We start from the raw sequence: 12,473 nt of genomic DNA on the forward strand, positions 1-12,473 counted from the left end.
TTGTCACCGATGCTAGTGCCGCACCTCCAGGAGTTTCGGAACTCTTCACGCGACTTCAACGGGGGGGGGGGGAGGAACTTACTAAGTTCGGCGCTATCGTGGGAAAGAATGCCATGTGGATGATCGGGACTTGAAAGAATTTGAAACCTCACAAAAGCTCTGGACAAGGGGTGGATGCAGTGATTCATAAAACTTCAATTATTCGTCTGGTATGACTGTGTGAAGCTTAGTTCAAATATCCAGGCAGAAAGACTGGAGAAACTCACAAGTCCTCTGGAATCAATGCGGACGCCGGACATGTATGCCGACCGATGACATCACGTTCCAGTTTCATGAGAAAAAACTACAAAGATAAAGGAAAACGTTAATTACAGCACAAAGATACTGTACCTCGGGGATTATCTATCACCTTTCAGGAACCATTGATTATAAAGCTCGGTCGTTTCACGAGAATACCAAAAATGCACAAGTACAATTTGGAGCAGTATGGAAGCACGGTGCTTGGCTCATCCGAGTGTGCTGGACGTCAACTTTGGTTCACGTTCCGATACAGCTGCAAGAAAAGAAATCCGGTACACGTCATGACAGGAAGATTGGAAAAATTTAACTTGGCTAGCCATTCAGAGTTTAGTATATCTCGAGGACCACAGCTCCCTGTAGTGATTCCTTGGAGATGTACCTTGAATGAACAAGTGAGCTAGGCAACATTCCCGAAAGCAATATGATGACCAAGAATTAACAAAATTACCTTGGAGAGCTATTCAGAGAGCTATATGTCTCTCTGCATGTAGTGCCTCGAGTGAATGGGTGGACACTGAACTTACCATTCTCTCTACAATCGGCTGTCAATGAACGACTGAGAGGAGAAATTTTCCATGCCGGTGCGGCAGAGCCTTTATCACCTCGCCTTGCCATGACCTCCTCCAATTCGTCCCAGCTGTTTTATCTTAACTCAGTCCCAGTAAAGCAACGAGCGAATGAAGCACAAGGAAATACCCAGACAGTAAGAACAGAGAGTGTGATCGAAACCAACAAGTGCAAAACAAGTGCCAACAATAAAGCAGACGGCCGGAACGTGACGGCCCAGTGTACCTACCGTTAATTTACTGTACCATTTCAATCACTTCGAATGGCTTGTGACATGCGACATACCTGGACCGTGCCGAATGATCGAATGCATGGCTAGTGACTGAGACATTCGTACAAAATACGAATACTTTTCCTATTTTGGACCAATTTAGACTGAATTTTAAAGGTATTGAACCGCCAGAATGGGTTATAAACGGTGCGAAAAGTGTTGCAGACAACGAAAAACCAAATTTCGGCCATTTTGCGTCCAATGTGGCATTTTTGCGGATCTGTGACACCAAACCTTCCCGAATGAGGCCCTTGTGACGTGTGACACGGGGTTGCTTCACGAGTACGAATGTGCCTCTGCGACATGTGACATTCGAAGTGATTGAAATGGTACAAGTCTCTCATCCTGTACGGACTTCTTGTTAACGGGCTAGTGCGGAATCGCAATGCACAAGTTTTCTCATTTATCACAGGCACAAAAAGAGATTGATAGTCAGCCTAGAATGCTACGCCACCCGCTACCTTCCACCCAAATACGCCGAACTCGCCTTGATCAAATCTGCTGCTCTCTCCGCAAATATATACACTGGCGCTTGAATATGTCCTGACGGCACGAAAGGCTAAACACCCAACATCAGTCAACCACCAAAAAAATCCAAGAAAAGGAAAAACGGACAAAAACTGAAGCATCCACAACCCTCACACCCTCCACCCCCTTCAACGTCAAATCCGGGTTCACAACTCCCCAATCCGCACCAAAGGGCGACATGCTCGCTGTTCCAACCGGATGATATGCACTGGACGCTCGATCCTTGATATCACCTTCAGTTGTATTCGTCGCAATCTCAAGAATGTACCCCTCCCAAACTGTCGTGTTGACAAACCTTTTTATGCTCTCGATGGCGTACTTGAGGATAGCGAGGTCTTGTGGGTGGGAGAAATAATTCGGGTTGATAAGCGGTGGATCTAGAGGGTTTGAGCTGTTAATGCGTACACTCCCGCCTGTATCAAGTCAGATGGAGGAGAACATGCTGTGATAAAGCCTAGGACGTACGTGATCGAGGACAGAGCACAGAAGGTACGATCACAAAGAAGTTCCCCGTCTCGGGAGGAGGGTCACTAGTAACACCGTTCTACAGCAAAGAGTCAGTTTGTAATATAAATCATGGAACATTTCATCGCACCACAAATGCTAGTTCGTAATGAGCAGTCTCATTTCCCGTGCACAGCTCTTCAGTCCAAACACCTGCATTATTGGGTACACGAAGAGACCCGAGCTGATTTATCAAGCTCGTCGTCAAAAAACCCGCGTGATTGGATTTCCACTCTGCCGAAGAATCACGCTGAAAAGTGGCGTTCCGGAAATATACGTTCTCAACCGCCTGGGTGTCATTGATGGTGAACGGAACATCCCATCTAACATGGTCAGACAAATTCTTGCCAACGTCGCTGAGGTTCAGAGTGGACGGAATTCCTAGATCTGCAAGTTCACTGCTGTCGCCTATACCAGAATGGAGGAGTATATGCGGTGTTCCGATGACTCCCGCAGAAAGGATGATTTCTTTCAGGGATGGAGGCGTCAGAATGTGTTTGGTGACTACGGAAAAGTTGACATCAGTAGGCCGCAGTGCAAACGAGAGGAATTATCATATACCGCCAGCATCCTGAGTAAACTCGACAGCGCCAAATGTTAAATTTGCCTTACTGGATGGGAGACTTCGGGTAACATGGGCGCAGATAAGGATGTGCAGATTGGGCCGGTCAATGATCGTCAGCCCAAGATACGACGTCTCTGAACTGCTGCGAGTACCATGTCCAATTGTCATGGATGCCCAACCTGTGTCATACTTAGCAAGAATTCATAGTAAACTTTAAACGCTCACCAATGCCCAGCTGTTGCCCCGAGTTGTAATCCAAGTTGAAGGGGAACTCGACAGGAAGCTCCGTGGTAGTCTTGATGACACGCCCATCGGCAGGTCGCGGATATCCCGGGAGAGAGACCGAGGTAGCCCCATCAAAGCCATGGACCGAAGCATTGAACTGGCCGGTGGTATTATGGTGATCAGCAGGAGCAACGAAGCGTTCGTTCTGACGTAGAAACCTCAAGATCAGCTAGGAGGTTCGAAACAAAAAAGGTTACGACAGACCTTCTGAATATATGACTGCAGAGCATCCCATCGCCATCCCGGGTCACCACTTATCTGAGCGTAATGGTCATAATCTTGGAAAGAATTACGGGTATATGCCATAGCATCTGGAAGCAAAGTCATATCCAGTCCAGCTCACGGAACCAAGACGACGTACTGATAGCACTACTTCCACCCAAACCGAATCCACGGGGATATGCGATTAAGCGTCCGTTCAAGCTATCCTGCTTCGTCGTGGTGAAGTTCTAATCTAATGGTGATCCTATTACGCGAGAACAATAGAATGGGACCTGCGAGAGAAGGACATCTGCTGTTCTATGGAACCATCAGACGTTGAATAGCTGGAGGGAGAGCATACGCACGATTCTCCTGCTTCGAGAACAAGAACAGAGATATTCAAATCTTCGGTTAAACGATTGGCGAGTACGTTCCCCGCTGTCCCGCCTTGCACATGACATTAGCGAGGAGTCATGTATGTCTGTACAACTCACCTCCGACAATGATATAATGGAAATCCTTCCTGGGAAGGCTGTCGTAGCTTCCATATATGGCTCTAAGGACGATGGGGCACAATACAAGAAAGGCGAGGACGGAGGGAAGCATAGAAGGCGATGGATAGGTATAGCGATGTACAGAGGGGTGGGAAGACCAAACAAAAGATTTTCCATAGCCTCTTTATAGATGTTGCGAGCCGATGATGTCAGACTTTCGATTGACACGCAAATAATGTCAATCCTCTCTCCATCCAGTTCTCGACAACTTTTCCGCGCAGTCTGGTAGATGATGAGCCAGAAGTTCAGTGTTTCACACGAGCATCCAGGGAGAAATTCAACATACCTCCAGTCCTCGCACTGCGGGCGAGTTTGTATCGAGGCGAACTAGGATGGGATAGCTTATAACAGGCTATGTGACAACTATGGGAAGCGCTGAGCGGAGCAGATAAAAATAGAATATCAAAGTTCATGCACCTTTCTGGAATTCTTTCCTGCAGATTACCATGACCCTAAAATTCCTTTATGTGGCCTTGAGCTCTGCATTGATAATGAACATCCTGCCATCAGGAACACGGAACACATGAGAGACGACAGCAAGGATGCACAAGGACTCTCACCGACGAAGTGAGATATGGTGGAACCGTCTGGCTATGTACGAGAAGAATGTGGCATAACTAGTGATATCGCGCGCGCGTTGCAGTACACGCATGGGGGGCAGTTGCGCGGGTCATGCAGTGTACGAAGAAAACGTCGGCGTGATGGAGCCCGGAAAACTTATCCGTATGTTCACGTGGTCACGGACAAACCGGCACGCGTCAAAGGCTCCCACGCTCTACTTTCATCCAATGACTCCAGTTCGAACTCTTCTTGCTCAATCTCAAGCTGCTGCCGAGAGACTAAGTTCTGAGTCGACCTTTTGACCACGACTCCGTTCTCTGTTGTCTAGACGTGGCCAGTTAATTTGGGCTCGTCAATCTCTCCCCTTTCTGTATTATTTGCGACCTTATTCTCATTTGGAACTCCTCGATACGAAATCTCTGGAGACGAGTCAGACTTCGATTGCACCCGGCCATCTCCGAGCGTTTTTCCTGGCTTTCTCTAGACGACCTTAACCTTCTTACCTTTCTTACAACACATGCGGCGCTACACAAAGTACATAATCATCGACACACACTGGTGCTCTATATAGCCTCTGTGCTTATAGTGTGTGCAACTTCCTGGAAATGCTACTGCTACCGCGGAGATCTGTCACACAGTCTCCATGTCGTAGTACCCTTCCCTTGTTCACCTCTATTCATAGGCACACCCTCGTCTCTCATTTCTCTTTCCGTTCTTCGGTACCAGTAGAGGACGGTCCGACGTTTGTGATCAGAGCCGTGTTATAACCCCTTTCGACGTCGTCCTTGGGACGAGCCATACATCGCAAGAACGGGACAACGACCGTCGCGTATTTTCAAGCACTGACAAACCATGAAGCGACTAGTTGATTATTAGTGGACTACATCAGCTCGTGGAAGAACATACATATTTCTCAGACGTCGCTTCTCACTAGGCACCTTTTGAACAAATTGTGATAGGTGCTATGACTGTGATTCAAGAACAGTTAGGAGGAGTAAAATGGCTAGGATACACAACTGTCAATCCTTTCTTGTAGAGGAATGCTACTGCGGAAAAGAAGTAAGTAAATGAGCGGCCAGAGATCGTTCAAGAACTAGGCTACTGTGAACCTTGTAGGAACAAGTCCCGATGGCAATAACGAGACCACACGATACCCAGGGAGGAATACCGTTCATGGCATCCGCAATACAGGTCACCCTTACACGTGAAGAAAATTGTACATACCACAAAACCCCGTTTCTTCCTTTCTGTCACTGCCTTGATTGCACGGAGTTTCTCAACACCCTCTCGCTTCTAAACTATTAGTAGGATTGACGAGAAAGAAGACGCAAGTACATCGAGCTACACGAAAAGGACTACTTATTGTCATCTTTCATTACAAATGTTGTGGGGAAAGAGTAATCATTAGTTGCGAACTAACATGCCGCATATCTTTACCAAGTCCGCAATCCATTCCTCCAAATTTCCCGGTCACTCTCCTTACGTCTCTACCTTATCCTCCACTAGTTCGTAATGAAAACTGTGCTTCTCGCCGCGTAAACCCTTCAACCTCTTCATTCCAAGATGCTCCGATGTCGCCTTGCGTTTTTTGCAGTTCACCCAGAGCTCATCCTGGCCATAGCAGGCGTTGTGGTGCCAGTCATAGTTCCCCTTTGAGGGAACCTTCATACCGTCAGCATGTCTGCGCAATGTGTTGCAAAGCCATGTAGGACTGTTCAGTTTCTCCATCTTTGTGAGATACTTTTCCTTCGTAGTGCGCGCGGCCATCTGGGGAGACAATGATGCTAAATACTCATACATGTCTTCATCATCTGAATTAAGTTCTGGCTCATATCGGACAGTGAAGACGTCGACCAATTCTCGCAGCAGCTGATGGAGACCGTTGACGTCGAAAGAAGGCAGAGAAAATGCATTCATCAAGACGCTGTGTTTGTTCGGGCCGCCGGTATCTCCACCAGGCTCAGTTACGGCTTCCTCAAACCACACCTCCTGATATTAGTGCAACATAACGGGTGAAAGTGTGTTGCAAGTATAGTGAAGAGCGACATTCAGGAGAACCCACAGGGATGATTCTCTATCGTCTATCAGGGTATTTGTGGTGCCGAGGGAAGTCAGAAGCCGAGCAGATAAGAACTGCCATATGCCCTGAATGATGATAGTAAGGAAGGGTACGGAGATTGCATAAAAAAACTTACAACTCTTCCCATGCGTCTGTCGCCATCTCCGTCAGTAACAATGACGCAATGATCCCAATCAATGAGGAATCCTCGGTGATTTGTGGTGATCATAATGTTTCCGACACTGACATCTCGGTGCACAATGCATGCCCTGTCGAACGCCACCTGGTGAGCTATATGGAAAATGATGAATCAAAGTAGTCAGTTCTGAGGAATAATAAAAGGCAGCATAAGGCATACCTTCCATGGCATCTGCGATACAGGTCACCAAGTACTTGACGTTACCGAAGATCGTCAGATCTCTTCTGATGGTTTTCAAGAAAATTCGATGAACCTGCAAGGTCGGGAGGCAGTAGATCTCGTTGTCGGAGAGTCTACGCGACGACGACCCTCTGGTATGCTCCTGTGTGATCGTAACAAGGTCAGGAAGATCTCCCCCTGCCTCCATCTCAGCGACATAGGGCACTTGATGCTGGGCTAAAAGACGGTAGATATCCGATTCTTTTGCAATCTCAGGTGAATCTTCACGCCAATAATCCTTCATGAACAGCAACCCTCCACGAGGCTTGGCAGGATCACGAAGATCAGGACTATCCAAATCGATAGCCAGAGACCGACAAGAAGGGACAAAGAGAGATACGCGTACACGACTGATAAAATGTGTTGGAAGGGACATAAGGAGCACCAGAAATAGGAAATGACCGAGAAAGGATAATAAGAGAGCAGCCAGGTCGTGTATAACCAGAGGATGAAGTTCAGAGTAACGTTGCACTCGCAAGACTAGTCCGAAGGATAATACTAAATAGAGAGGTCGAAAGGATGATAGAAAAATATTGAGTATACGTCGGAAAATATGCAACAGAACAGGCGAAAATGTACTCACTCTGAGTGGGCAAATTTCAATGATCAATAACTATCATTTATAAGCATTAAAAAAGAAAACAACGTACCTTCCACGGTGGTCATTACGGACGGAAGCGTAGCAATATCAGTCGCTGTAATTACACTAAGATATATGCATAAGTACCAAACAATGAAGACCATGTTAAACATACTAAATGTAGATCTCCCTCTCCGCCAGTTCCGAAAAGCGGAGCTTGAAGTAATCACGACCTGCACGGGCATCACCTGGCTCACCATCAAAGTCCTGAAAGATACATCAGAGATGGCTATACAGACGCGCGGGAGAACATCACATACCGGAAAGAAGTTTTGGATATCAGAGTAAGGTATTTTCTTTTCGAAGAGGTCGTTCTTGTTCAAACATAAGATCTAAGCACACGCGGATATGAGCTTCAGTCATTGCAGGAGTAGTTTGGACAGTCCTACGTACAATCGAAGTGTGCTTGAACCAACGCGAATGGCATATAGTATCCCATACGGTCATCGTTTCTTGCATTCGATTCTATCAGATTACATCAGAGCGGTGATTTGCCGAGTCATCACAGTGAATCACTTACTACACTGTCATCCTCCTCCAGGCACTGGTCATAGCAGTTCAGGCTGACGAGGAACAGGATACTCGTCACGTCCGGGAAACAATGTATCCACTTTCTACGCTCAGACCTTTGTCCACCGACATCAATAATCGTGACCTCGCGTTCCCAATGATGAAAGACCGTTTCCGTGATCCCAATCGTCCGAACACAGCACTGCATGATATCTTGTTCAGTTGGCTGATACCGGGGGTCGAATAACCGATCGAGATCCGAAAAAAAATACCCCAAACTACGCCCTGTAAGAGTGGCGTAACGAAGAACGGGGGATGGAGGACTCACTTTTCAGGCAAGGCTGCTTCGTTTCCTCTCTGCCAAGCTTTCTGAACATCAGGATCACCCCATAGCGCCTTGAGTCGCTCATAGTACCATCTCGGGAATGGCTCACCGTCCCTTAAACGAGGCCAATGCATGCTTTCCATGTATATCATCGAGTCGAGGATACAACTCTCTCCATTGACAAGATTGTCAAGCGTACTCTGCCGATAGTATTCGATGTCTTCCTGTGAGAACGGTATGTTGCACATGAGACGCATTTGCTGTCCGAGTCGCAACGAATGAGTATTGTATAGTACAAAGTTAGTAGAAGCGCACCTTTAGCAGAGTTGTCTTTCCGGAATCCCCAGTTCCCAATAGCAGAACCTGTATATGATGTGTGAGCAGGTAAATTCGAAGCACGGTACCGTATACGTACCTTGACTTGCTTTTCATTGGCCTGACGGCAGTCTCGCTGGTTAGTACTGAACGCACGTCCAGCTCACGAGCTGAAGCACACCTTCTCGAGTTCCCCCTCGGCTTTCCTATGCAAGTCGTTGTCTGCATCCGTGATCTCGCGCCGAGAGGACGAGCATATGCCCATTGCGTCGATATGGGGTGGGTAAACGCTGGTGAAAGAGCACAAACACGACTAAGCGCCGAGCTCTAGCGATAATAGAATAGGTACATGGCTGTGGTGCTTACCAAGACTTGGCGTCAATTATTTTTGTGACATTTAACTTTTGATCAACTTGGGTGATAAAGCGGGGCGCCGTGGCAAGTCCGAGTCCTCAAATAGTTTCTTTGGTGAACTGGTAAGTTATATTTTACATGCCATACAGTCAACACAAGACTATTTTAACGCGATCTTTCACGATACCAAGCTGCCCCAGCTTCTTTAGATCATCGTTCTACATATTGTTCTCCATACTAATCACCGACTCTTTCTGGAATATCCCATTCTGCCTCCAGTGCCCGACCACCAAAGAGACGTCGTTTTCGTGTAGGAGAGTGTACAATCCATCGCGGATCAAGTAGTGGTGTTTGGCGAAGATATCGACTGTGTGGGTTACCCCGGTATGATCTGTGAGAACCAACTCTCCTCGTCGAGGAAGCTCTGTGTTTGAAGCATCAGCCAATCCCTGGATATGAGCAGGGTAGATACAGTTTCCCTCGAACCAGTCGATATCTGTCTCCTCCATCCGATTAATACTCGACCAGATGCTAGGATCAGTCGGGAATGTCGTGTCCATTACCTGTGTCCACGATGGTCGCCAATATTTCCTTCCGTCCCCAGGCTCGGGGTAGCAGAAGAATAAATCCGCACGGAAAGAATACATCATGGCGTTGACGAGTTGTTCCCATGCGCTCTCCTCTGACTGGTTTGCATCGTATATCGTGATATACCGCAGCCTGAGACGGTACACCAAGCCTGCAACTCTGTCGATAGGATTCGTCGACACCCGTGTCCGCATCTGAAATATGATGTCTTTTGCTGAAAACACATCCCGCAATGATTTCAGTTTGTTATGGAACATCGTTCGGGTGTTGTCATCGCCGGTCTCACCAGCAATGATCGCTTGATGTTGATATCTATCTCTGGTCTCCTGAAGTGTCCAGGCTCGATTGAACCAACTCCTCTCACCAACCAAGTACGATGGCCCCCAGCTAAGTGGCCGACCCAGTCCACAAAGGTAGCATACCATCTGCACAGAGCTTTCATACACATATCCGATCGTGGGCACGTCGAGCTTCCACTCGTCGATACGGAGAGCCTCCCTGTGGAGATCCTCCTCACGGTGATCCTCCCTTACGTCGTACTTCTGCCTCAAACACAGAACATCGAGCCATACATACTCCACCCCGAGGACTCCGAGGAGGTTCAACAACTCTATCCGGATCAGGTCGAGGTCGGCGTCATTCGGCAAGGGCACGGGCCACTCGTATCCATTGATAGGGGTCCACACGTCCCTGCGATCATTAGCATCCATCCACGCATGTGATATTCCCTCTACGCGCACACCCATCGGAGAGTCACGGCTCGCGACCCAGTACGGCACCACCCGATTAGCACACAGATCCCATATCCGCCGAGGGGGCACTGACTTCCGGCGGATTATCCGTCCATCGTGGATCACTGCTTCTCGTCGCATCTCTCTGTCCTTCACTTCGCCCTTGAGCAAGTTGGTAGAGGTTCTTACCCAGGACGAGTTGTAGCGAAAATGGGCATAAGCGGTCCCGAAATCGTAGTTTTGTTCGATGCAGGAGTTGAGGAACGAGTGTAGGGTGGGATGGCTGTCTAGTCTGTATGATTTGCCGAGTGTCGCGTTGAACTTGTCCAGGATTCCAACGATACCGAGCGTGGTGCATGGAGTATTGGCAAGAGCGGAAGGTATGACCCTTATGCCGGTGTAGGATCGTTGTTTCAACACTGGGATTGTCGATTCTTTTCGGCCCGTCTCAGTGTATGCGTCGATTCTGATTTTCAGGAGTGTCTTATCAACAGGACTGATCTGAAACGTGTTACTCTTTGCCATTCTGGGATGATTTTGAACGCCTACCTCTTCCTCTAAGAATGGTAGATGTTGTACGAAGTTATTAGATTCGCCTTCAAGTCATAGTGAGTGATGATATAAAGCATCGAACACGAGACAATCGCACGTACCAGTATCCATCGTTAGTCAACGTAGAGGCGCACTGAGCGGTTGTGCTGGTGAGAAACACACAACGCGTACCTGATTATGCCCCCACCATCAGTGGCGCTGTCGATGCCCAAAGATAACGTCAATATCAAAGGAAATTTGTTCGGTAATCATGAACAAGAAAGGTAGAGGTTCTCAAAAACTACAAAGGCCTCGATATATGCTAGTGATCTCGAGGAAATGCCTGCTAGAGACAAGCGCGCGCGTCGTTCGACAACATGGAACGAGAGGATCCGTACACATGTGGCCAATCGAACGAGAAATCATACTCATGTACTACGCTACGTTTCCTGGGAAGCCGAGTCATGCCTCAGTAAGAAAAGAAGTCAAAACAACGTACTACAATCCAGCTGTAGCCGCCGCATCCCACAATCGTGCCCATACAGTAATGTTCATATGTCTACGCGTGAAGCAAAGAAGGTGAAGAAATCGACAGCCCACAATACGGCAACCTGACGAGTGGGACGAAAATCACTAAGAACTGATTGAGTTTGAGACAAGTTTGGGAGGAAATGAATACTAACGCACGATTCGCCTGCCAGCTTTATGGCAGGACGACTCTTCTGCATCGCGGGTCCCTCATGACACATAATGCGTACGCGTTCGGTCAGGTAATAACATCTTCAGCGAATAACGTGCCACGGTTCCACCATCTCTGGATGACTGTGGACGACAGTTATATGTGAAATAAGTCAGAAGCACGAGAGCAAACGTGCACCTGGAAGCATGAGACCTCGTATAACCAGTCTCTTTCGGTGTGCCATTTCGTTGAAAGTCACACACACTGACGGGACCAGACCGTTCACAAACACGGCCGCGGGCTCTGCAACAACCAAGTACTCTTGATTCTTGAAGGGGATTTGAAGATCAGCTCAATGCTCCCCGTCCACAAAAAGTAATCACAGCGGCAGCATACTGAAGCCGCGTTAGGATCCTACGCGATGGCACAGAGCAAAGGTGGACCGGCATTTGGGGCCGAAGTAGGCTAATTATGTCCCATCGACACATGATCGAAGAAAGACAGCACGTGGTCGGACTTTAAAAATCGCGACCTTCAACGGTTGATATGTGTTACCTTCATCTCTCTACTGTTTCTTAGCACCCACACTTTTCTCCCATCACGGACCTTACAAGAGAAATAACTCCAGTCACGAAAAGCTGTGTCGCTACCGACACTGACCGTGTTCTCTCGAGTATCGACATGAATCCCACTCCCGTGGTGAACAACTTGAAAGCCCAAGGGCAGATATCGACTGGTTCGAGGGAAACTGTATCTGCCCTGCTCATATCCGGGGATTAGGTGATACTTCAAACATAAAACTTCCTTGGCGAGGAGAGTTAATTCACACAGATCATACTGGGGTGCCCCACACATTCGATATCCTCGTCAAATACCACTACTTGATCCGCGATGGCTTGCAACAGTTCCCAGTCCGTCCTCAGGGATTGTGTCTGAGATCAACGGATAGTTATAAATGCAATGTAGAGGGAGCGACGAGTGATGGTG

Source organism: Desarmillaria tabescens (assembly GCF_030435595.1).
Source record: "Desarmillaria tabescens strain CCBAS 213 chromosome Unknown EV420scaffold_110, whole genome shotgun sequence".
NCBI classification, from domain to species: domain Eukaryota; kingdom Fungi; phylum Basidiomycota; class Agaricomycetes; order Agaricales; family Physalacriaceae; genus Desarmillaria; species Desarmillaria tabescens.